This window comes from Oncorhynchus masou, chromosome 29 (assembly GCF_036934945.1).
Source record: "Oncorhynchus masou masou isolate Uvic2021 chromosome 29, UVic_Omas_1.1, whole genome shotgun sequence".
Lineage (NCBI taxonomy): Eukaryota > Metazoa > Chordata > Actinopteri > Salmoniformes > Salmonidae > Oncorhynchus > Oncorhynchus masou.
This window is the reverse complement of record NC_088240.1, coordinates 66,819,375-66,846,843: the sequence shown is the minus strand read 5'-3', so window position 1 is coordinate 66,846,843 and position 27,469 is coordinate 66,819,375. Positions and strand designations below refer to the sequence as shown.

The 27,469-nt window shown below is 42.9% G+C and overlaps 1 pseudogene; it reads left to right on the top strand.

Annotated features, from left to right (window-relative positions):
- Positions 1 to 27,469, top strand: part of LOC135519703 (metalloreductase STEAP4-like) — a 51,607-nt pseudogene extending 24,138 nt beyond the window's left edge.

Here is a 27,469-nt window from a genome sequence, read left to right as displayed (position 1 = left end):
TAGACCTGTTGTGACATATGTTGCATTAATTTATGGATGGTTAGGACATCTACATATGTGTCTAAACCTACAAACCTACCACACAAGGAAAAACATTCCATTACACCAGGTATTTGTAACGGTTTTCTGTAGGCGAAGGAGAGTCGGACCAAAATGCAGCGTGTAGATTGCGATCCATGTTTCATGAAAACGTAAAACACGAATCAATACAAATACTACAAAACAAAAAGAACGTAACGAAAACCGAAACAGCCTATACTAGTGTAAACTAACATAGAGACAGGAACAAGGACACTAAGGACAATCACCCACGAAACACACAAAGAATATGGCTGCCTAAATATGGTTCCCAATCAGAGACAACGATAATCACCTGACTCTGATTGAGAACCGCCTCAGGCAGCCATAGACTAACGCTAGACATCCCACAAAACCCCAAGACAAAAACACACCACAATAACCCATGTCACACCCTGGCCTGACCGAATAAATGAAGAATAAACGTAATATATTTCGACCAGGGCGTGACAGAACCCCCCCCCCCCCCCAAGGTGCGGACTCCCGGATGCACATCAAAACAATAGGGAGGGTCCGGGTGGGTGTCTGTCCATGGTGGCGGCTCCGGCGCGGGACGTGGAACCCACTCTATAAATGTCTTAGTCCCCCCTCCTCGCGTCCTAGGATAGTCCACCTTCGCCGCCGACCATGGCCTAGTAGTCCTCACCCAGAACCCCACTGGACTGAGGGGCAGCTCGGGACTGAGGGGCAGCTCGGGACTGAGGGGCAGCTCGGGACTGAGGGGCAGCTCGGGACAGAGGGGCAGCTCGGGACAGAGGGGCAGCTCGGGACAGGGGGCAGCTCGGGACAGGGGGGCAGCTCGGGACTGAGAGGAAGCCCAGCACTGAGAGGAAGCCCAGCACTGAGAGGAAGCCCAGCACTGAGAGGAAGCTCAGCCAGGTAGTTGGATCCGGCAGATCCTGGTTGGTTGACGGTTCTGGCAGATCCTGGCTGACTGGCAGGTCTGGAAGAGTCTGGTTGACTGGCAGATCTGGAAGAATCTGGTTGACTGGCGGATCTGGAAGAGTCTGGCTGACTGCCGGATCTGGAAGAGTCTGGCTGACTGGCAGATCTGGAAGAGTCTGGCTGACTGGCAGATCTGGAAGAGTCTGGCTGACTGGCAGATCTGGAAGAGTCTGGCTGACTGGCGGATCTGGAAGAGTCTGGCTGACTGGCAGATCTGGCTGCTCCATGCTGACTGGCGGCTCTGGCTGCTCCATGTAGACTGACAGCTCTGGCGGCTTCTTGCAGACTGACAGCTCTGGCTGCTCCATGCAGACTGGCAGCTCCATGCAGACTGACAGCTCCTTGCAGACTGACAGCTCCTTGCAGACTGACAGCTCCATGCAGACTGGCAGCTCCGGCTGCTCCATGCAAACTGACAGCTCTGGCTGCTCCATGTAGACTGACAGCTCTGGCTGCTCCATGTAGACTGACAGCTCTGGCTGCTCCATGCAGACTGACAGCTCTGGCTGCTCCATGCAGACTGACAGCTCGGGCTGCGCTAAATAGGCAGGAGACTCCAGCAGCGCAGGATAGGAGAAAGGCTCCGACAGCGCTGAACAGGCGGGAGGCTCCGGCAGCGCAGGAGAGGAGGAAGGCTCTGGCTGCGCTAAACAGACGGGAGACTCCAGCAGCGCAGGAGAGGCGAGGCGCACAGTAGGTCTGATGCGTGGTGCTGGCACTGGTGGTACTGGGCCGAGGACACGTACAGGAAGCCTGTTGCGGGGAGCTGCCACCGGAGGGCTGGGGTGTGGAGGTGGTACTGGGTAGACCGGACCGTGCAGGCACACTGGAGCTCTTGAGCACCGAGCCTGCCCAACTTTACCTGGCTCGATGCCCACTCTAGCCCGGCCAATACGAGGAGCTGGTATATACCGCACCGGGCTATGCACCCGCACTGGAGACACCGTGCACTCCACAGCATAACACGGTGCCTGCCCGGTCTCTTTAGCCCTCCGGTAAGCACAGGAAGTTTGCGCAGGTCTCCTACCTGGCGTAGCAATACTCCCTGTGAGCCCCCCCCCAAGAAATTTTTGGGGCTGACTCTCGGGCTTCCTTCCGCGCCGCCGTGCTTGCTTCGCCGTGCATGCTTCGCCATCTCCATTCTCCTATAACCTTCTTCGCACTGCTCCAGTGAATCCCAGGCGGGCTCCTGCACTCTCCCTGGGTCGACCGCCCACCTGTCTATTTCCTCCCAAGTAGTGTTGTCCCGATATTGTTGCTCCTGCTGCTGCTGTTGCTTCTCCTCATACCAAAGCCTCTCAGCTCTCGCCGCCTCCAGTTCTTCTTTGGGGCGGCAATATTCTCCAGGCTGATCCCAGGGTCCTTCTCCAAACAATTCGTCCTCCCATGTCGATACCTCCTTTTGTTGCTCCTTGGGGCGGCTACACTCCCCTGGTTTAGCCCAGGGTCCTCTCCCGTCGAGGATTTCCTCCCAAGTCCAAAAGTCCTTTTTACGCTGTTTCTCCTGTGGCTCCTGCCTGTTGACACGTTGCTTGGTCCGTTTGTGGTGGGTGATTCTGTAATGGTTTTCTGTAGGCGAAGGAGAGTCGGACCAAAATGCAGCGTGTAGATTGCGATCCATGTTTAATGAAAACGTAAAACACGAATCAATACAAATCCTACAAAACAAAAAGAACGTAACGAAAACCGAAACAGCCTATACTAGTGTAAACTAACATAGAGACAGGAACAAGGACACTAAGGACAATCACCCACGAAACACACAAAGAATATGGCTGCCAAAATATGCTTCCCAATCAGAGACAACGATAATCACCTGACTCTGATTAAGAACCGCCTCAGGCAGCCATAGACTAACGCTAGAAATCCCACAAAACCCCAAGACAAAAACACACCACAATAACCCATGTCACACCATGGCCTGACCGAATAAATGAAGAATAAACATAATATATTTCGACCAGGGCGTGACAGTATTCCCAAACAGAGGTACGCGCAATGCTGTCGTGAGTACGCCAAATAAAAATGTGATTCAAAATCTTCACATTTTCAAACAGTCCATTTATACCCTGACCCTGGTGCTAGAGGGGGTACACACCTGGTTGAATGTTTGAAGGGGTACAGGACCATAAAAGGTTTGGGAACCACTGCATGACACCACTACTTTTTTAAGCCTATTTGCCAACAGTATGTTAATGTTAATTCAACATTTCTGAAATTAACCATGTTAAATTATCATTGTAATTGCACACACATTGATGTTAGACATGCATCTACCCCCAATGCTCTGTTGCTGATGATTGGTATGAATGCAGGAGCAGGACAAGAAACTCTCTTTTTGACTGGAGACTGACATAATGGCATGTATGTGATAGGCCTATATGGCTTATATGATTATGATGGTCATAATGCTTCTTGAAAGTGTCAGTGCATTTTCTTTGTCCAAGTAAAGTGACACTGGATGGTCATAATGCTTCATGACAGTGTCATAAAGTGTATTTTCTGCTAGTTATTTCAAATATGATTTTAAAAAGTGTTATTACCATATGGTTATGACCTTGTCATAACTTATTATGTTACTGGGTGTAAAAGTGTTACCGTTGGCAGAATAGAAGGAAGCAGTTCAATGAGGCATGATTAATGTAATTTACTAACACATTTCCTGGTAGTCCATAAAATCTTGCTAAAAGTTGTAAATTATTTTTATGTATCTTTATTTAACTAGGCAAGTCAGTTAAGAACAAGTTCTTATTTTCAATGATGGCCTAGGAACAGTGGGTTAGCTGGCTGTTCAGAGGCAGAACAGCAGATTTGTACCTTGTCTGCTCGGGGATATGAACTTGCAACCTTTCAGTTACTAGTCCAACGCTCTAACCACTAGGCTACCCTGCCGCCCTGACAGGCTACCCTGCCGCCCTGGCAGGCTACCCTGCCGCCCTGGCAGGCTACCCTGCCGCCCTGGCAGGCTACCCTGCCGCCCTGGCAGTACCCTGCCGCCCTGGCAGGCTACCCTGCCGCCCTGGCAGGCTGGTACACTGTTTGCTTCCTCTACCCATTCAGGATGCGCTGTTTCAGTTTCAATGACTCAATATTTTGAACAGAAATGGATGACTGTAACTAAGGCTGGGAATGTCAACAAGTCAGTCATGATCACAAGTCAGTCATAACATGACTAATAGACTAGCACACTTGTGTCAAACACAATGTCTGCGGGCTGAATAGGACATACAAATGAGTATAAATGAGTCAAATGTTGAGTTATCTACTTTATAAAATTACAGCTTGATGCGCTCGCATCAGTGAATTCAACTTTAATTGTTTTCATGTGTCCCATTTAAAGTGCAGCAGAGGGGAAGTGTATAGACACATGCCACAGTCCCTGCTAGGCTACTAAAATGTTGCAGTCTGGCATTGGTTTTCAAGCTTGACAATGAATAACCAAAAAACTAAACCTGCAACAAAACACCATGCAAAGGAGAAACATGTAGACCTATTATAGCAACATTTGAGCAGTAGCCTATGGTGGCTATTCAACTACAATACATTTTGAGTACACCATACAGCAATGCTGCATTCAACTGCACTGGTGATCCATGCAATACAAGGAGTATTTCTATCTGTAATAACGCCCACCTGTGGGGAAAACTCATTCTGATTGGCTGGGCCTGGCTCTCAGTGGGTGGGCTCCAATGTAGGTGGGCCTATGCCCTCCCAGGCCCACCCATGGCTGCGCTCTTGCCCAGTCATGTGAAATCCATAGATTGGGGCCTAATGCATTTATTTCAATTGACTGATTTCCTTATATGAACTGTAACTCAGCAACAGTATCTATTTATGTCACTAGATATTTATTTAGCACGCTAAAAACACTGAGCCTAACATTAACTAGCTAGCTGCTGGGATTATGTCTTGTCATTGACGGAGTGGGTGAGTGACTGACCTTTTACCCTCACATCGTTTTTCGGTGGCTCCAGCTAGAGATGAAGGTGTCATTTGGTTAGATAGCAAGAAATGTGAATAGTTTTGCTAGCTAGATATTCTGAACTTGAACGACTGTTCTGTTATCCACAGTTCGCATATCTCTTGCATGTCAATCAAATGTATTTGGTGTCGATCAAATGGGCGACCAGGCAGACAAGTTCCCACTCAGTTGTCAAAACGTGGGTTTGGACAAGCATGGTAGGCAAGCTGTAGAAGGACGAGCATGCTACTACTGCAATTTTGACGCCAACTAGCTGAGAGATTTTATCTAATGTTCTTTTGTTAGATTTTAGCTCATTTTGCTCTGGCTAGCATTAGTTGTTAATCTTGTTGTTGTTGATATGCATAGGCAACTGAGGGAGAGATTTCCTACCTTTTCAAGGTTGTTTGATCAATTGGACTGTAAAGTTCCCAAACGTAAGAGGACTCCTGTGCTATTCACATATTTGCACAAATAATTTCAGGTGTATTTTGAGGCTTTTGGCGAATGCCTTCTAATGACCTAAAGCCTCTCGATTGTCAGAAAGAAAAATGTGTCACATTCTTCCTGGGGGTGTATATGAACAGATTTGAATAAGATTTCATGTTGCTAAAACGCTGTCAGCTCCACTTTAAATATTGAGCTTCAGTGCTCTTTTGAAAAAGGAAGAGCAATGCAGGGCTGTTGCGGTGACCATATTACCGGCAGTCATGAGTCATGACCGCATTAAAATTCCACATGGTAATTTCCTCTCATGCATTCTGGACATGCGTTGGTTATACCCAAGTCGCTAACAACGATTAGGTTGCTAATAGCCTGGTACTTAGGGCTCTATTGTCCCTGTAACCACTTTGACATCAATGAAAATGCTATACAAAAAATATATAAAATAAAAACAGTATCATGCTTTTAAAACTCACCTCACTGTGATTGATCAAACTAAAGAAAGAAGTTCAACACCAGGGTAAAACTGAGTGGAAAATATGGTCGTTGTGGACGTTGTTTCAAAGCCTAACAACAAAATGGACAGAGCTTTCAGAGGTGATGATTAATTCAAAACGCCCACACGCATATAAGAGCTTATGCATATACATAGGCCTATATAGAGTGCATTCAGGAAGTATTCAGACCCCTGAGTTTTTCCACATTTTGTTATGTTACAGCCTTATTCTAAAATGTTCTCATCAATCTACACACAATAGCCCAGAATGACAAACCAAAAACAGGTTTTTCGAAGGTTTTACAAATGTCTTACAAATAAATAACAGAAATTATTCAGACCCTTTGCTTTGAGACTCAAAATTGAGCTCAGGTGCATCCTGTTTCTATTGATCATCATTGAGATGTTTCTACAACTTGATTGGAGTCCACCAGTGGTAAATTCAATTGATTGGACATGATTTTGATAGGCACACCCCTGCATATATAAGGTCCAGAACAAAAACCAAGCCATGAGGTCGAAAGAATTGTCTGTAGAGCTCAGAGACAGGATTGTGTCCAGGCACAGATCTGAGGAAGGGTACCAAAAAATATCTGCAGCATTGAAGTTCCCCAAGAACACAGTAGCCTTCATCATTCTGAAATGGAAGAAGTTTGGAACCACCAAGACTCTTCCTAGAGCTGGCCGCCCAGCCAAAATGAGCAATCGAGGGAGAAGGGACTTGGTGAGGGAGGTGACCAAGAACCCGATGGTCACTCTGACAGAGCTGTAGAGTTCCTCTGTGGAGATGGGAGAACTTTCCAGAAGTTCAACCGTCTCTGCAGCACTCCACCAATCAGGCCTTTATGGTAGAGTGGCCAGATGGAAGCCACTCCTCAGTAAAAGGCACATGACAGCCCGCTTGGAGTTTGTCAAAAAAAGCGCCTTAAGGCCTCTCAGACCATGAGAAACAAGATTCTCCGGTCTAATGAAACCAAGATTGATCTCTTTGGCCTGAATGCCAAGTCTCACATCTGGAGGACACCAGGCACCATCCCTACAGTGAAGAATGGTGGTAGCAACATCATGCTTTGGGGATATTTTTCAGTGGCAGACTAGTCAGGATTGAGGCAAAGATGAACGGAGCAAAGTACAGAGAGATCCTTGATAAAATCCTGCCACAGAGCGCTCAAGTCCTGAGACGGGGGAGAAGGTTTATCTTCTAACAGGACATCAACCCTAAGCAGACAGCCAAGACAACACAGGAGTGGCTTCGGGACAATTCTCTGAATGTCCTTGTGTGGGCCAGCCAGAGCCCGGACATGAACCTGATCGAACATCTCTGGAATGACCTGAAAAAACTGTGTAATGATGCTCCCCATCCAACCGGACAGAGCTTGAGAGGATCTGTAGAGAGGAATGGGAGAAACACCCTAAATACAGGTGTGCCAAGCTTGTAGCATCATACCCAAGAAGACTCAAAGCTGTAATCGCTGCAAAGGGGCTTCAACAAAGTACTGAGTAAAGGATCTGAATACTTATGTAAATGTGATTTTTCCTGTTTTTGCTTTGTCATTATGGGGTATTGTGTAGCTTGATCAGGGGGGGAAAAAACGATTTAATCCATTTTAGAATAAGGCTATAAGTTATAACCTTTTACAGCTAGACGTGCCGCTAGCGGGACACCTCAACAACTATAATGTAACAAAATGTGTTATAAGTCAACAGGTCTGAATATCTCCCAAATGCACAGTATGAGCCCCAAAAGATCTAACCTGAATTAAAATAATGATTGTGCCTTCATGCAATACATAGCCTATTGCATATTATGCATGGCAGAAGAAAAACGGAGTTAAGATGTCTTTGGTAAATAATTGCTCTAGCCTATACTCCAAAATTAAAAGAATTCTAGTAATTGCCTTTGAGTGTTGACTTTATTATTATGCATACTGGGTGGACTGGTTACATTATGCCATGCTCCAAATTTTCTATACATGAGTGTTGGAGAGAACATGTAGGCCTAGGTGACACTGTTTCATTGATTGTGCAGGGTGTATTACAGTTAGCCGACGATTATAGTGAATTTGTATTTGTGGAAACATTATACTATCGATGTTCCAGAACAGATTTCACTTGGTTTCCCAAATTAAGCATTAGGCGAATCAGGGATCGTCTGCATGGCCAGGTGCTAAAATAGAACTTGATTCTATTTGTGATGCTCAACGCGTTGCAAGTCCTACGTCTTCCATCTCCTCATTGTTTTTTAGGAGGGATATACCTACGTGCCATCTCCTCATTGGTTTTTAGGAGCATATACTCACGTGGGTGCTTGAAATATGAACTGATGTCCACACTCCGGTGGGTTATGGCATTTCAGGTAAAATAACAATCCAATGTTTATATCCCAGGACAAATTGGCTAGCAACAGCAACGAAGCTAGCTAAATTGCCATAATTGTTGAATGATTTTTTACCTGTCCCCAAATTAATATAATTGGTTCAGAGTTTTTTTTTGTATATTTCAACCTGTGCGTCCTGATCGCGTCTGGTGTGGGGGGACAAAATCAACATGCGCATGTGCGGTATGGTCATTATGTAACATGTTCAAAAGTGAATAATGGAACAATATTTCAAACATAGATCGCAGGGAATTGTCAGAGGCGATCTATATAACACTAATGTCATTTTGTTGGTTATTTTGTGATGTCATTAAAAATGTTATAAAGGAAATACTGTAACTTGGAAGGTATACCCACAACATGTATGACGTTTCTATACTATACATTGTGCATGTAATATGAAAAAGGAGGGATGTGTTTTGAGAAGCTATAAGAGATAATTGTTTTTTTTTAACTTTACACAGTGAGTAGTAACAGCCCCTGAGTGAGGTCAGAGAGTGTGTCCTGCCAACTGTATAAATTATGGGTTAAGAAATTAACATATCAGACCAGAAAAACGTGAAGCTGCAGCTGCACGTTTAAAGTGGTTTGAACTTTGAATCTCAACACGAAGTGGAGACGATAAACTCACGGCCCGGACAATCCCTGGTACAGCTGATTAGCTGTTCTAAGTAAAGTATCTTTGAATGCGAATTTAAGGAGTATTATGCTACCCTCATCACCCCACTGGGGAACCATCAATACGGCTGGCTAGCCTATCTTCAAAGAAGCATCTTCAAGAGCGAATGGATGGAAAATAAACTACAAAGAAGGACACAGTAGAAGTCTTGGTGGAACCATTTTGGACAATCAGAGACTTACAAGCATGCCGCAGTAAGGCTCAACCCCATTTTTACAAGGCTGCCCTGTCCACCGAGAGATCCCCGGCGACCCAGGAATTTCACATAAATACATTCATGATTACTTGCTCAAAGCGGGCGGCGGTTCGTGTGCAAAGTATAAGGTTAATGCAAGTGAGAGTAGTGTCTGAATGTACCAATGTTAAGTGTCTCTGTCCCTCTCTCTCTCCCTCTCCATCTCTTCTTTAATAAGCAGCAATGTTGTTGTCATTCCGCTATGGACCTGTTTTCTGCGTATTAATTCTCCAGTCAGTAACCGGTGCAAAGTGTGTGTTTATCCTGTGTTCCCATTTAATTGGCTAGTAAATCAATAAATAAACCAGTTTGTGTAGTACTGAATCATAAGTAAGGCTATGGTTTTTGCAGATGCAAGGAGGTTATGACTGTTCAGAATGATGATATGATACGAGGTTATGATTAATAAGTTGACTGTTTATAGATGTGATAGGTAAAGACCGTTTAGAGTTTAATTAGGGAGATGGTAAGTCTTTAAAGAACCGCTCTTGTGGTGACTCAGATCCTAATGAGTTAATTGTTACATGAGTAAGTTAATCGGGTAACAATGAAACATAGTTAGTTAATTAGATAAATAACAGTCTTCAGATTAATGTTAGAGTCAAGTAACGACAAAAATGAAGGTGGCCTCCATTCTCTATTCGAGTACATATTATTTCCACTACACCTGTTCCTGCCCATTTGATAATGGGCCATTATAAATCTAAACTAATTTCACATGATAGTTGAGACGATAAAATTGAGAATAGTCTGACGGGTAAAAATATGACAACTTGATGAGAGAAATGTGTGCAGCCCGAGGCAATAATTAACACTAAATCTAGCATATAGGACCTGATTCAAATGATCACTTCTCCTCTCAACATGGGAAAAAGATTGTTTCTATTTCATTTAGCAAAGTTCAATTCTATTATTCTTACTATAAAATCATATAAAATAATGGCACGGTACTTATAAGTGTATCTTGTCTGCTAAATGAACAAGACGACAGCCTGTGGAATGGCGCATAGCCAGATAGGATAACATACAGTAGGCCAACTCATGTTCTGTTCTTCTAAAGTACCTTTTTTTAAATATCACAATGTTTCTTCAGACCTGCTTAAAATAAATTATGGATTTATTGAGATGGTGAATATTAAATTGATTTAGACCTTGTCTTCCAAAAAGGCTCACATCAGTCACTTGTATGCGTGGAGGCGTGGAGATGCTAAAGGGGTTCATGTTTATTAGTGGTCAATTACCGTGAGGCTGGCAGAGTTTTGCATGACATTAACAGGCTGACAAAATTCCACGACCGCCACAGCCCTATACACTGTAGGGTTTGGACAAGGCCTGCACACACACACAAACACACACACACACACACACACACACACACACACACACACACACACACACACACACACACACACACACACACACACACACACACACACACACACACACACACACACACACACACACACACACACACAGGACACAGGACACAGGACACAGAGAGACACATATTGGGAGATGGATGGGAGAGGTAAATAGGTGTGTCATGGCAGCGTGATGAAACGAGAGAGAGGAGAATCCATCCTGTGTTCCCTCACACCGCAGTCTGAAATGTGTGTGTGTGTGTGTGTGTGTGTGTGTGTGTGTGTGTGTGTGTGTGTGTGTGTGTGTGTGTGTGATTCCTCTTGCTTCTGTCCATCTGCTGACAGCATCATGAAATAAGGCTGTGTGTGTGTTTGTTGCTCCCACTATGTGTGTAAGAGACAGGGGAGAGATAATGTTTGAGAATGCAACAGGGAGAGAGGGATGGAGAATAAGAGAGCCTTTTAGGTTGATTAGAGGTCACGTGTGTCATTCCTGTAACAGTGATATCTTAGTGTAATCCTAGTTTATATCCTCATTAGATAAACGCATACATAAAACAAGCCTACAAACTAGTGATGCACCGATATGACATTTTTGGCCAATACCGATATCCAATATTTTCCTTGCCAAAAAAACCCAATACCAATACCGATAACCGGTATTTGACATTTTTACTGTCTTTTAAGCATTCTAGTGCAATTACACATGGACACAGCGATCTAAGGCATTTCATCTCAGTGCAAGAGGTGTCACCACAATCCTTGGTTCGAGTCCAGGATGTATCACATCCGGCCGTGATTGGGAGTCCCATAGAGCGGAGCACAATTGGCCCAGCGTGGCCGGGGTCGGCCATTATTGTAAATAAGAATTTGTTCTAACTGACTTGCCTAGATAAATAAAGGTTACACACACACACCACACTAACCAAATAGTGATTTTTGTTGGCATTTACGTATGTCCCCATTACCAGTAAAACCTAATCAAAACATTTCTTTGACTTACTTGCTGTGCTGTTTCGTTGTTAATTTGTTCAGTTGTTTCATTCTTAAAACCAGGATTTCTATGGAACACCGTTTGGGTCTTCGCATGTCAAAAAAGATACGTCAAATAGCACTATTTGACATGTCAAATTAGCTTGTTGACCAATCAGGACCTGAATATGACTGCACGTCACATAGTAATTTAAAGCGTTCATATATTTTTTACATAGTTATCACACATTGATTACACTATCACTCGTATTTCATATGTCACAACGATTCATCGATACATCTGCTAAGATGCTGGTAAAGTTGTCTCTCACACCTACAGTGCAGGTCATCATGGATGCAAACAATGTTCTTCCCCAAAAACATAGCAAAATGACATTTAAAAAAAAAAATATTAATTTATTTCACCTTTATTTAACCAGGTAGGCCAGTTGAGAACAAGTTCTCATTTATAACTGCGACCTGGCCAAGATAAACCAGAGCTGTGCGACAAAAACAACAACACAGAGTTAAACATGGGATAGACAAACGTACAGTCAATAACACAATAGAAAAATTGATAAACAGTCATGGATGAACCAGACTTGTGGAGGTCTACAATTTTTTTCTGAGGTATTGGCTGATTTATTTTGATTTTCCCATGATGTCAAGCAAAGAGGCACTGAGTTTGAAGGTAGGCCTTGAAATACATCCTCAGGTACATCTCGACTTGACTGAGAATATGTCAATTAGCCTATCAGAAGCTTCTAAAGTCATGACATAATTTTCTGGAATTTTCCAAGCTGTTTAAAGGCACAGTCAACTTAGTGTATGTAAACTTATGACCAACGGGAATTGTGATACAGTGAATTATAAGTGAAATAATCTGTCTGTTAACAATTGTTGGAAAAATTACTTATGTCATGAACAAAGTGGATGTCCTAACCGACTTGCAAAAACTATAGTTTGTTCACAAGAAATTTGTGGAGTGGTTGAAAAATGAGTTTTAATGACTCCAGCATAAGTGTATGTAAACTTCTGACTTCAACTGTAAGTCTCCAGCTTCAGTGACTTTTGCAATTTGTTCCAGTCATTGGCAGCAGAGAACTGGAAGGAAAGGTGGCTTTGGGGATGACCAGTGAAGTATACCTGCTGAGCGTGCTATGGGGGGGTGTTGCTATGGTGACCAGTGGGCTGAGATAAGGCGGGTTTTTACCTAGCAAAGACTTACAGATGACCTGGAGCCAGTGGGTTTGGCGACAGAGAGCCAACGAGAGCATACAGGTCGCAGTGGTGGGTAGTATATGGGGCTTTAGTGACAAAATGGGTGGCACTGTGATCGACTACGTCCAATTTTCTGAGTAGAGTGTTGGAGGCAAATTTGTAAATTACATCGCCGAAGTCAAGGATCGGTAGGATAGTCAGTTTTACGAGGGTATGTTTGGCAGCCTAAGTGAAGGAGTCTTTTGTTGATGTGAGTCTGGAAGGAGAGTTTGTAGTCTAACCAGACACCTAGGTATTTGTAGTTGTCCACATATTCTAAGTCAGAATCGTCCAGAGTAATGGCAATAGTCGGGCGGGCAGGTGCGGGCAGCGATCGATTGAGGAGAATGCATTTAGTTTTACTAGCAAATACGAGCAGTTGGAGGCCACAGAAGGAGATTATATGACATTGAAGCTCATTTGGAGGTTTGTTAACACACTGTCCAAAAAAGGGCCAGATGTATACAGAAGGGTGTCATCTGCGTAGAGGTGGATCAGAGAATCAACAGCAGCAAGAGTGACAGCATTGATATATACAGAGAAAAGAGTCAGACAGAGAATTGAACCCTATGGCACCCCACTGTACCTCTGGCTCGTTTAAGTACTTTAGAGGACAGTACTCCCCAGGGGTGCATTTATTTGACTTAACATTTAGCATCAGTATATACAGAATGACGTGGCCATCAACTGGACATTCAAATGTTTAGTGTTTTCCGTTGTAACAGTTTGCTATGTTTCCATCATTCTAAACACAGCTCAGATGACAGTTATAGCTCTGGTTTACAGCATTATCCCTCTACACTCCTGGAAGGGGTGAATTGCTGATGTTTTTCACCCTTCCTCTCGAATCAGTGACTGATTTAGTCAACTGTGAAACCAGGTGTGTGGAACTTCTAGGGTAAATTAGAAACATCACTGGACACACTCGTTTTGTTGTTTTTGATTAAAACAAGCAATATTTGTTAAATATAAATGCTGAACTTGGTTTTGCATGGATTCTGCGACACGGTTAGCTTTTAACAGCTAGGACTGCTATTTCTTGTCCTGGAATCCAGACAGGTTGAAGCCTGCTTGACAGAGCCGCTAATCTTAGTTAGCTAGCTAAGCTAACAAAGTTAGTCCCAGATAGGTTTTGCAATGGAGCCCTCTTTGGAGAAGTAAATGCACAGTTCCAGCGCTGTAGGAGCTGTGTCTACTACGCTTTGAGACAATGACTTATCAATGACCAAGTCCAGCTCAGTTCATCCCTACCATTGTGTCACTGAGTTGTCATAATACTTCAGCAATTGTACATTATACCAGGGGCGTTGGTAGACACAATATATTAAGTAACCAAATCCATGTCCCTCCAACTTCTCTGAATGCCTCTAATGATCCTACAGCTATTATATGCATTAATCATGTGCCTATGAACCAGAGTTATACTGTTAGCACTGAGGCGGTGTGCCCTAGTAGGAAGTCCACTGTGTGCAGCTCACCCTGCACTGACATAAATAACATAAATTGTATGGTTGAGAGGGAATAGGCAAAAGGAATGGCAAATAAGTTTGGCTGCACAACCAATTGGAAAACATACAACAAATTGAGAAATCATGTGACTAAACTGAATAAAATGAAGAAGAAACTATACTATGAAACACAGATAAATGATATAAAGAATGTATAGTAAAAATCTCTGGAGCACCTTAAATGAACATTTGGACAAAAGGGCAAACTCAGCTCCATCATTCATTGAATCAGATGGCTAACTCAGTCCAGGTGAGTCCAATGAGTGCAGATGCGCGTAATGATGGTGACAGGTGTGCGTAATGAAGGGCAGCCTGGCACCCTCGAGCGCCAGAGAGGAGGTGCGGGAGCAAGTATGACATTATGGAACAGCGGGGACTGTGAAGAGACACACACACAGGTACAGACACACGTATACACACGCAGGGGCTAGCATGCTCACTCTACACACATTGTAATATTGTTGTTTGGTGGTATGATACATTTTGTGTTGTAGATACATTATGTAGTGGTGTAACAGTGCTGTATGATGTCCTCTTTTATCTTTTGTTTTATGTGTATTGTAAGTGCCTTAATGTGTTTGGACCCCAGGAAGAGTAGCTACAGCTAATGGGGATAAATAAATACAAATATTTTCAGGAATATTTACAGGAAATTACAAAAATGACAAGAAAAGTCCAATTGTTCAAGATATATCATGATGATGTGGCAAGTGAAACTTTGCTTCTTGAAAGTCCAATATCTGCTGACATGCAAAATATTTATTTTGGGACTCTATTAACAGTGGACTAATGAAAAAGTACAAAAACATTGTTTTTAAGTGGATTTTTCCTTTAAGTGCCAGGGAGAGAAGAAATGAAGCAGAGCGTATAGGCCTGCAGGCCTGGAACGTTACAACGGTTTGAGAGGCAGCCTGACACACAGTTAACTGTTATTATACATGACTGTCAGAGTTAAATATTCAACAGAGTGTGGTCAAAGGGATAAATTATAGATAGACTACAGTCAGGAATTTGTTCAAGAGTGGGATTTTATGTCAAAGGGAGTGATAGTAACGAAGAAAATGTGTAGAAAGGGGGGATCGTGAGGAGGGAGTGGAGTTGAATGGAGAGATGGGAAAAAAGGTAAGAGTGTATTGTCAGTTTCCAGGCAGATGAGCTACTGGGAGATGAGCTGGTGGAGACAAGGACAGAGTCTCCATGGTTACTCACACACACACACTGGTCATCCAGGGTGCTGAAAGCACATCTCTCATTGGAGAATAACTCATTGATGTTTTATGACTGCCGTGATTGAAATGCTATATAGCTTCTGGGATCATGTGAGCGCGTGTGTGTGTAACAAGGAGAAATTAGATCTGACCCTTTTAACTTTACAGGCCTCAAACGGAGCACCACTGGAGCAGGGGTCAAGAGGGAGATTCCACCATACAGTATATCACCCAAACTATCACACACACAAATACACCGTTGCTTTCACCAGCCTGTCCATATCACAGGGAAAAGCTCAGCTTGCAACATCTCCCTGTCTCTTTCCAAAGCTTAGATGTTGCAATATGGGAAACCGGACTTTACTACCCTTCTGTTGCGAGGGAGGAGGATAGGAGAGGTAGAGTAGGAGCACCATTTCATCATCTCTCCATTCGACTCATTTTCATCCCACCCCAGTTCTTCTATGTAAGGTTCAGCCCTTTTCCCCCATCCTCCAACCTCAAATCTCACTCTGATTCAGGTCCCAACTCAAGTAGTTGCATTCCCCTTAATCTGTGAATTTCCTGTTTTGGGACCTCAGTCAGTGGTCTCCCATGCTGGTCCTGGGAACTCAGGGTGTGTTGACTCCTGTTTGTGCTTTTTATGGTTATGGACTGGGGCTGAGACTGGAGGGTCATTGAACTGGTGGTTCGTAATAAGGGTCTGTGTGGGGTAGAGGGTGGTTCAGGTCACACACACTGCTGACAGGCCAGCTGTAAATGACAAGATACAGAAGAAACAACTGAAAAGTTTTTTCTTGTCTTGTGCCCCACCCAGTAACATCAACACGGCCTCTGTCTGGTCCTTAGCTAATACCAAACAATAATAAGCCTGATCAACCTAAGTCTGATTAACTACATTAATCACAGTCTTTAGTTTGGACCTTGATTAGACTGAGTCTGGTGTTTCAGTGCTGGGCAAGAACAAAAACCTGCAAATTCCAAAAGTGGTCAAAGACATTACTGAAGAACCTTGTTATTATGGCCTGCATATTGCATATTGTTAGTTGCCAGGTAGCAGAAACTTTGCTGGTAAGGAGACAGACCAATCAGAAGGCCAGTAACTATGCCGGCGCTTTGCCCCATTATCAGTTTGTTTGTGTGTGTGTATCTGTATTTTCCCCTCCCGTCTTATGAGATAATGACTGCTGGTGAGTGGGTTTGACATGGGTTCCAGAAGAAAACCCACAAATTACAGGTTAATGTAAGACCTAGCCTCTCTTTCTCCCTCTAGCTATTTCTCTCTCTCTCTTCCATTCTTCAAATACACAAAATATTATTATATAGGACTTATAGGTCAAGGTTTAACATCATTACTCAATTCTACCTCTGAAAGCTCCTCTTCCTGTGTTCATAGAACACCATAATTGCTGTGTTTGGGTTAAGGTGAACCACAGTTCTGCTGACCTGTGATTGCTCTCTGTGGTATACTGTGGGTGGTTGGGTAGCAGTGTGTCTTTGTGTGTCTGTCTTTGTGTGGTTCATGATGTGTATGGGAGGGTTGTTTATGTCGTTCCCACACACACACTGATCACAAACACGCACACACAGAGAGAGCTCAAATCAAATTTTCTTGTGTTGCGTTCACATATTTTGGAGAGGTTATCGCAAGTGCATCGAAATGCTTATGCTTAGCTTCAACAATACAGTATCTAACAATACAAAACAATACACACAAATCCCCAAAATGTAAAGAAAGAAATGAAGAAATATCAGAATTAATGTAAGAGTCCGGAATATACTGTAAATGAATGTATTACTGAACAATATAAAGGCAACAAGCAACCAATTCAAGGATTTTACTGAGTTACAGTTCATATAAGGAAATCAGTCAATTTAAATAAATAAATTAGTCCATAATCAATAGATTTCATGACTGGGCAGGGGTGCAGCCACCGGTGGACCTGGTAGGGCATAGGTCCACCAACTTGGGAGCCAGGCGCACCATCTGGGGAGCCAGGCCCAGCCAATAATAAATAGTTTTCCCACACAAAAGGGCTTTATTACAGACAGAAATACTCCTCAGTTTAATCAGCTGCCCATGTGGCTGGTCTTAGACGATCCCACAGGTGAAGAAGCTGGATGTGGAGATCCTGGGCGGGCATTGTTACATGTTGTCTGAGGTTGTAAGGCCGGTTGGATGTACTGCCAAATTCTCTAAAATGACTTATGGTGGAGAAATGAACATTCAATTACATTCTCTAGCAACAGCTATTGCGGCCATTCCTGCAATCAGCATGCCAATTACACTCTCCCTCAAAACCTGAGACATTTTAAAGTGGCCTTTTATTGTCCCCAGCACACGGTGCACCTCTGTAAGGATCATTCTGCTAAATCAGCTTCTTGGTATGCCACACCTCTCAAGGTGGATGGATTCTATTGGCAAAGGAGAAATTTTCACTAACAGTAAACAAATTTGTGCACATCATTTGAGAGAAATAAGCTTTTTGTGCATATAGAACATTTCAGGGATCTTTTATTTTACCTCATGAAGCATGGGACCAACACTTTACTTTACATACTTTGCTTTTATACTTTTGATCAGTGTGTGTGTGTGTGTGTGTGTATATGTATATATGTATATATATATATATATAGTGGCAGACGGCAGGGAGAGATGAGGGGAGTGATGATTGAAGGAAGATATCTTGCAGCCTGCTGGCTCCACCCCCGGGCCTTATATGGACTTCCTGCCCCAACAAGGCAAGCCTGGGGATCATTAAGCCATGGAGTGATTGGGAATAAAAGAGGAAGCGGGCTGCACCAACAGGGAGAGGACTGTGTGATTATTACCCCACTGTGTGCCGACACGGACAACAAGAACGGACAACAAGAACGGACAACAAGAACGGACAACAAGAACGGACAACAAGAACTGGTTGCTGAATCCCCCCCCTCCCTGAATTCCCCATTTGCGCTTCATGTGCGTGTTTGATTATTGAATGAAGAGTAGTCAAGATCAGACCAAAACACATTGTGGTAAGTATCCATGTTAATATTCATTTTAACTCAAGACAAAATAACAAAAATAGACCAACATGAAACAGTTCTGTCTGGTACAGACAGAACTACCCACAAACACCGGTGGGAACAGGCTACCTAAGTATGATTCTCAATCAGAGACAATGATTGACAGCTGCCTCTGATTGGGAACCATACCAGGCCAAACACATAGAAGTACAAAACAGAAAGCTCACGCCCAAACCAAAATAGAGACATGAAGGAACTAAGGTCAGGATGTGACAGGCTAATGCAGAACACTTGTAAAGGTGAGAGCTACAAAGTGTATGTTTTTTGTGTAAATTATGAGGTTTTTTTATATTGCCAATGTAAATGTGGAGATATATATATTATCTCTGAACATTCTGGTCCCTGGAGCTGTGGTTGTTTTAAGGCTTCAACACCCTGTCTGCTGTGGAGCCTGAAGAATTGACCTTCAGATGCCAACAGGCATGTACACACACTGAGGTTCAAGCCATGCCCATGAAACCATTTGGCTGCTAGATTCAAATCTATATATTGTACACTACATGACCAAAGGTATGTGGAGACCTGCTCATCGAACATCTCATTCTAAAATTATGGGCATTAATATGGAGTTGGTCGTCGTCGTCCCCCCCCTTTGCTGCTGTAACAGGTCACTCTTCTGGGCAGGTTTTCCACTAGATGTTGAAACATTGCTGCGGGGACTTACTTTCATCAGCTACAAGAGCATTAGTGAGGTCGAGCACTGATGTTGGGCCATTAGGCCTGGCTTGCAATCGGCATTCCAAATTATCCCAAAGGTTTTCCATGGGGTTGAGGTTAGGGCTCTGTGCAGGCCAGTCAAGTTCTTCCACACCGATCTCGACAAACCATTTCTGTATGGACCTCACTTTGTGCACAGGGGCATTGTCATGCTGAAACAGGAAAGGGCCTTCCTCAAACTGCTGCCATAATGTTGGAAGCACAGAATTGTCTAGAATGTCATTGAATGATGTAGCCTTAGCCCGAACCATGAAAAACATCCCCAGACCATTTCCTCCTCCACCAAACTTTTCAGTTGGTCACTATACATGGTGGCAGGTAGCGTTCTCCTGGCATCTGCCAAAGCCACATTTGTCCTTCGGACTGCCAGATGGTAAAGCGTGATTCATCACTCCAGAGAATATGTTTTCACTGCTCTAGAGTCGACTGGCTGATCTTTACACTACTCCAGCTGACGCTTTGGCATTGTTTATGGTGATATTAGGCTTGTGCGGCTGTTTGGCCATGGAAACCCATTTCATGAAGCTCCTGGTGAACAGCTTTGTTCTGACGTTCCATTTCGTATACATTATATAAAAAATGAAAACAGAATTCCGCTTTGACCTTGAGGTATTGTGTGTAGGCCAGTGAAATATAATCTCAATTTAATCCATGACAACTGCAGGTTGTAATGCATCAAAATGGGTAGAAAGTCAAGGGGTGTGACTACTTTTTCAAGGCACTATACATTTTGACTGTCAGAATATCAATTTTACTTTCTCTCCTCTGTGTTAATTAAGAACATGGCGCTAGAAACCTGTATTGTGCATCCTCTGTAAAGAGAAGCATGCGTGCACACACATGGGGACACACTCCTACCAGACCTGGGCAATTTTTATTTTGTATTTGATTTAAAAATACCAACTTTTTTTCAAATACATTGGGTAGTTCAATATAGAGTTTTAGAAGGCAATACTTTTCTTTGATATACAACTTCACCTCCCAGAAAACCCCAATGTTTGAAGGTATTTTGAATGCCTCAACCAAATAATATTTGAAAATAAACAAACAAAATATTTATTTGTTGACTACCAAATATAAACTACAAAGGTTAGTTGAATTCATCAAAATACCATTATGTCAATATTTATTGGGACCCTTGAGCAATTGTTTTATATTTTAAAGACTGTCAAATATGTGTTTCAATTACTGAGCTATTTTTTTAATGCAAATTTTCTGGGGAAATTATATTTTATTCTAATACAATTGCTCAGAGACAGTAATAAAACAATTTTATTGGCACCCCTTTTTCCAGCACACTATCACCTTCCCCTTGTGAGGATAATGACACTGGGCCCTTTTCTGACTTGTTTGATGAGTTGGAGAACACATTTGGCACAATTATTTTTGTCCAATTAACCATTTCTTTGTGGCTTTTTATTAGTGTTTGGGGCTATTGTCTTGCTGGACTCACTTGATGGCAAGTTCCGACATCCTGGCAGAGGAAACCAGGTTTTTTGTTAAATGTCAAGGCACTGGTTCATTATGCAGTTGACCTGACGAAGGGCCCCAGGACGACTGGAAGCAAAATAGCCCCATAACATCAAAGATCCACCATATTTAACAGTAGATATGGGGTGGCAGGTAGCCTAGTGGTTTAGAGCAGTAGGCCAGTAACAGAGGTTGCTGGTTTGAAGCCCTGAGCTGACTAGGTGATGTGCCCTTGAGCAAGGCACTTAACCCCAATTGCTCCTGTAAGTTGCTGTGGATAAGTGTTTGCTAAATTACTCAAATGCAGCTACTTTTCTGCATATACTTCTGTATTTCAACGCTAAATCCACAACTGGACATGACAGAGCTCCTTGGACAAGCATGCATCTGACAAAAGCACCTGTCTCAATCCAAGTGCCAATGTCTTTTAGCAAACTCCAGGCATTTGCAATTTTCTATCATCACAAAGTGATCTATTGAATGGTATTAAACTGGTTTGTCAATCATTTTGACCCCTACCTTTTTTGAGATTTTTTTTTATTACTTGTTAAACAAAATATCTTTCTCTCAGCAATTGTATTATAATTTCCCAAATTTTTGAATGATTTATTTTAGTCATTTTTGCTCAAGGGCGTAAATGATTTCGGACCCCACTGTATGTGAATAAATATGTCTGCGGGGAAAGTGCAAAGGCCAAGCAGGCGGTGATGGCGGTAGCCACCAAGCTGGGTCTCAGTGCCCTGGACAGGGGATGTCTCAGTGGCCCGGGAGCTGGAGGACTTCCCCCTGCAGCTGTTCCCCCAGTGGAGGCTCCCCCTGTACATTGCCACTGGCCTCAGTGCTGCCTTTTTCTTCTACCTGCTGATCAGAGACATCATCTATGCATACGTCACACAGGGCGACGACATCTCCTTCAGAATCATGGTCTCACTGGCCAACAAGGTACTGGCCCTCTGAGTATTTGTTCTGTTTGTTTCTGTGTTACCAGGTGTATCCCATCATGTCTCTGGTCATGCTGTCTCTCTGTTACCTGCCTGATGTCCTGGCTTCCTTCCTGCAGCTCTACAGAGGCACAGGTCAGACCTCTGTTTGCATGCATGTATGTTCACACGATGTTGCATATGTATTTATGTTAAGTGTTTATGTATGTTTAACATCAGGTGCTTTCCTGATTGGCTGGATGCTGTGCAGGAAACAGCTTCAAATCCTCTGGCACTGGGGATTGCCTTTCTGCATGTGCTCTATACACTTATCATTCCCATACGGTCAGTGGAGCCCACACACAAATGCACACGCATACACACACTGGCATGTATCTTTCTTTAGTTTTTAGTAAAGAAAGTATTAATTTTGTTCTTTCTGATGTTCTGGGTCACTGAACACACTGTCTGACAAGAACACCCACCTAGCTGTAAGGTCTAAATTAAACACTTTCAAAACAGTGAACATTGAATAGACAAAATTGTGTACAGATGTAGGACCTTAATTTGACCACTGTTGTTGCTGTACATAAATTCACACCAATACATGGTTACATTAAAGAGATTCTCCTGAACTTTTTTATACTTCTTCGCCAGTAGTTCTGAAAGTAGCAGTCATTAGCCAAAAGTGGTCCCCAAAAATGTGTCGTATGTTATATATGTGCACAATGTCATTGGTTTCTCTCTGCTGTGGGCACTGAGCCGTTGGGCCCGCCCTGCAACCTCATTCGATAACGCTGGGCAGGCCTCTTGTTAGCCGTCACTCAAATGTGAGGAGCTGAAGCTCTTTGGCTAGAACTCAAATTGTTAGGAGGCTGGCCCATATGGGGAAAATGTTATGGCACAGCTTCAAGAAAACAGTCACTTTCATACTAAGTATTTTGTGGCTAATTGAGGTAAGAAAGTAATTTCGCTCATTGATTATGAATGTATGAACTACACATTGAGACCTCCAGCCCAAAGCAGGAGGTTTAAAAAATACTTTCTTAGTCACCAAAGTTCTGGAGTATGTCTTAACAGCATTGCACTTTCATGTAGCCTAATTTTGGTCAGTTAATTGCCTAACCACCAATCAAGTAACATTACATTAGTGGATAAAGTGTGAACAGACAAAACATTCAAATCCTGTTGCTGCAGGATTATTTTGCTGTGACACAATACTGGTCATATTAAGATCATACATACATATCGTACATTGGACACACCTACTTTATACAGCAGGATTCAAGCACTGGTTTTGATTATTCCTCTGTCCCTCTCAGATCAGAGAGAACAGGACCACTGAGTTTGATACCACAATGGCCTGGCGTGCGACTCCTGCTTCTCTGGGAATTCTAGGATTTAGCCTGTACGTCCTATTGGGAATCACATCTCTTCCCTCCGTCAGTAACGTTCTCAGCTGGAGGGAGTTCAGCTTCATACAGGTGGGATCAGCAGGACCGGTCACACTGAATGCTTAGGCTAGACTCACTTGCAAGGCACACATTTTCTGCCCATTTTTCCTAGCGATGGCGAGTAATTGATAGTTACATAACGCAATATTATTTTGGACGATGTTATATTGAACCTTTGACTCCAAGTATCAATTTGTTACTAGGTCTAGTCGGCTGTGCCCCTGCTATTTTTCATCCATTAGCTAGTTCTCATATTCTTTTTAAACAGTATGCCAATGTTTTCAGCACTAATCTCTACCCGGCACAGCCAGAAGAGGACTAGCCATCCCTCATAGCGTGGTTCCTCTCTAGGTTTCTTCCTAGGTTTTGGCCTTTCTATGGAGTTTTTCCTAGTCAATGTGCTTCAACACCTGCATTGTTTGGGGTTTTAGGCTGGGTTTCTGTACAGCACTTTGAGATATCAGCTGATGTACGAAGGGCTATATAAATACATTTGAATTTGTACACTTATCTCCTTCAGTGTTTCCCTTATTAACGTATTCATGCGGGGTGCAGAGCCAACATCCAGGCCAGAATGCAATAAAACTCCAGGAAAGTAATCTGATTTTCAGCAGACAAGCCAGAGGTTATGCGCTGGGGATAATAAGCTGTGTTTCCATCGCTACAGGGAACACACACTCATTCATAAATGCAACTGGGTCAGGAGAAACTCCGGCTCATTCTCTAATTCATTCATTCCCCACATTGGTGCAGTGATTTAAATGTTAAGTTATTCATCAGATATAATATAGAAAGAATATATTAGAACAGGCCAGGAGAATTCACCTAGAGATGCATGTGCAGGGGTGTCATCTGCCCCCAAAATTTGAGGGGCCAAAATTAGTGTCTGAGGATGGCTTGGTGACGGTCCGAACTGGTGGCCTGAAGTTGGAGAATTTGGCATTTTTCAAACATCTGAAACAGCTGTTTCCTGTAATCAAGAACCATAATCATTATACTTAATTCTATGTCAAATATGTTTATTTCCCAGTGTCGTGTCTTTGGCTATGCTGTATTAATTGCTATGACATGCTATTCTATAAAATAATTTCTCTGTAATTAATATCACCTTTTTGAGCTAATCATGTAAATGTAATTAACTAGAGTCGGGCACCACGAAATAATATTTATAGAGCTGTTATCTTCCGAATAAACTCTTAAAGATTTAATAATATTTTACATCAATAGCAGTCAACATTAATCGTCATCTTACTTCAGTCTCATAATATGAAAGTTGTAAATTCTTGGTTATCTTCAAGAACCCTAGCTCACAATTTGAATCAGCAATGCAAAATTGGGTTTATTTACTAGATACCTAACGAATTACATATACAAAGAATGAATTATACCTAGATAATTCTTTACATCATAGGAAAACATTCCTAGCGGGCGGAACATATATGACCGCTTGTTACGAAAAGGGGTGGGGTTTGAGTGAAAGAGCGGGAGACTGGGGAAGAAGCTGTGCTATTGTAAATACAGTATCTTATGTATTCTAAATTACCGGCCATTTGGAAAAGGATAATGCAATAAATATTTACTCTGAGCTGTGCTTCAGTAGGTTGGTGGTAGATGGAAGACCGTGTTGCCAAATCGAGTCCTCTGTTCTTTGAAGAATGTCTCTGGTGGTCACTTGGATAAGTTGTAACGTCATTGTGTGGTAGATGGGATACTCTGTCTGTTCCTTACGAACCTGCGTTTGCAGCTGCGGTCGCTAACTCAACGGCTAGGAGGTATCACTTCTGTCGTGAATTAGAGTTCAAAGTTCATACCATTCGCAACCAAAGCTCATGCTGATGTTGGCTTCATTCTGACATAGGATTGTCATCCTACCTCATTGGAACAGATAGTTATGTTGTCATCAAGAGCTTACATAGGAAGGAAGAGGGTGTTTTGAAAAGTTTTACAACCTGTCTCGTCATGTGGGCGGGCCACTGAGTGAGCAGCTCTAACTTATGAAAACTCACATTTTAGAAGCTAAAATCACGTTTCATCCCATCACAAATAATTTCATATTCAAACATTTAAATTGAACAACAATTCCATGTGAATCTGATAACTCTGTACAGACTTTCCACTGTAAAGTTTGTCATCTTATCATTGAGAATGTCTCAGATGACAACCGAACTGACATCATATTTATTAAGTACCACTGCACATGTTCAATTGTTCGGATTACCAGAATATAGTTCATTTCCCCCCACCTTCTGATGTTCCCAGAATCTCTGTTAACCAAGGGTTTAAAAAAAATGTAACCTCAGTAGGTTAGAGAAGGAAAAAGGGGGGGGAGAAAGAGGTATTTGACTGTCATAAACCTATACCCCAGGCCAACGTCATGACACCAGCGTATCTAAGCATACCTCTTGAGCAGTCTGACTGGTGATCATTTCTTTTTTTAAAGAAACAATATGTTTCTCTGCTCAAATCTGGGTGAAACCTTGCCAGCTAAGGTAGTTAGCCAAGCTAGATACACTAACTTGATAGCCTGAACCTCTTGGTGGCTAGTTATGAGGTGAGACTGGGAACCTAACATTTCTTGAGGTCGCTAGTAGTATTACAAAGAAACAACATTATATACATTTTTTTTTTTAAACAGAACAAATCTGAGTTGCGCATATTGGGCTGACGCCTCTGTGTGTGTCAAGGTAGGCCAGAGGTCTGTCTCTGAAGGTCAGTTCCTTACTTGAACATTGTTAAATTATACAACAATTTCCCCTTCGCTAAGCCACACCCCCTTCGTTACATTTTCAACCTTGGCAGCATTTTCCCAATTTTCTGTTCAAACCACCTGTAACGGCTTTCTTCTGTGGACGAAGTAGAGAACCAAAGCGCAGCGTGGTTAGTGTTCATCATGTTTAATAACGATGATAAACATGAACACCACAAAACAACAAAAGTGGAAAAAAAAAGTTCTGTCTGGTATAGCCACATGAAGACGAGACAACCACACAAACACGCTACCTAAATATGGTTCCCAATCAGACAATGACTAACACCTGCCTCTGAGAACCATATCAGGCCAAACAGAATGCACACTCAGCTCACGTCCTGACCAACACTAAAACAAAAATCACAAAAGAACTATGGTCAGAACGTGACACCACCATTGGAGGCAACCGCTCAGGATGATCTTAAATTGTGTTTTAAAGTAACTTCAGTGAATCTTACTTGTAAAAGTTTATTTTCTGTTAACTCTTAACTAAATAAGGTTGTTAACTCATCCTATACCAGTATTAGTGGCCAAAGCATAAATTGGAGAAAAAACACTATCACTTGCTATCCAACGGAGCACTGCATTTGGTTGCCTAATATTCTGGGGTGGGGTTTAGCGAAGGGTCAATTAAGGGAACTTTATCTGGCCAGCCTGTGTTTCCTAGGTTTCTCCAGAATTCTCCTTGCACAGGTCCAATGCCTAGAGTTATTAGCCCCTTCTGGGATAAACGTGAAGAGACTGTGCATAGGCTATCCTAAAACTACACTATATTTAAGATAATTGTCAAAAGTTTGGGTGTGCGTGTGACAGGGGCATGCACAGACCCTGAGAAAAGACCCCCATAGAAAAGCATAGTAGACCTTTATGCAAATCCCATTAATGCCACTGTAAGCAAGCGTATAGCCTACTACTCAAAGAGGGCAACGAAAGGTGAGCTATCAGCTAATCCCAGTGAATGTAGAATGAGCTTGTTAGCTAGCTAGTTAGTTTCAACATAATAGCTAACTAACTAGACTTTACCTGTGATTGGAGTTTGTTCTGCTGCTAACATCAGCCTCTTAAGCCTACTGTGGGCAGAGTGGTGGGGGTGACATTTTAACCAAAAAAAAGAGAAATTAGCTAGTTTGATGGGCAACTCATTTAAATGGCATTAGAGAAAATAGACAAATTCAAACAGTTTATTTTCTCATCGGATGGCAAAGGGCAGGTGCTCAAACTCCCTTAGACCTCTATCTGTGCACATGCCTGGCGTGTGTGGTTCATGTGTGTTCTTTTCTCCGCCACCAGTTCAAGCTGGGTCACCTGACTCTGCTGTTGTGTACGGCTCACACCTACCTGTATGGCTGGAACAAGTTCCTGAGTTCCTCCACCTACAAGTGGTACACCCCACCGGGCTACATGCTGTGTCTGGTGCTTCCCTCTGTGGTGCTGCTGCTCAAGCTACTGCTCATCACCCCCTGTGTGGACCGAACCATCACCCGCATACGCCAGGGATGGGAGAGGGGGGCAGATCAGAGGAACCCTAAAGACAGCCAACCACTGATACTGTACAGGACTGACTGA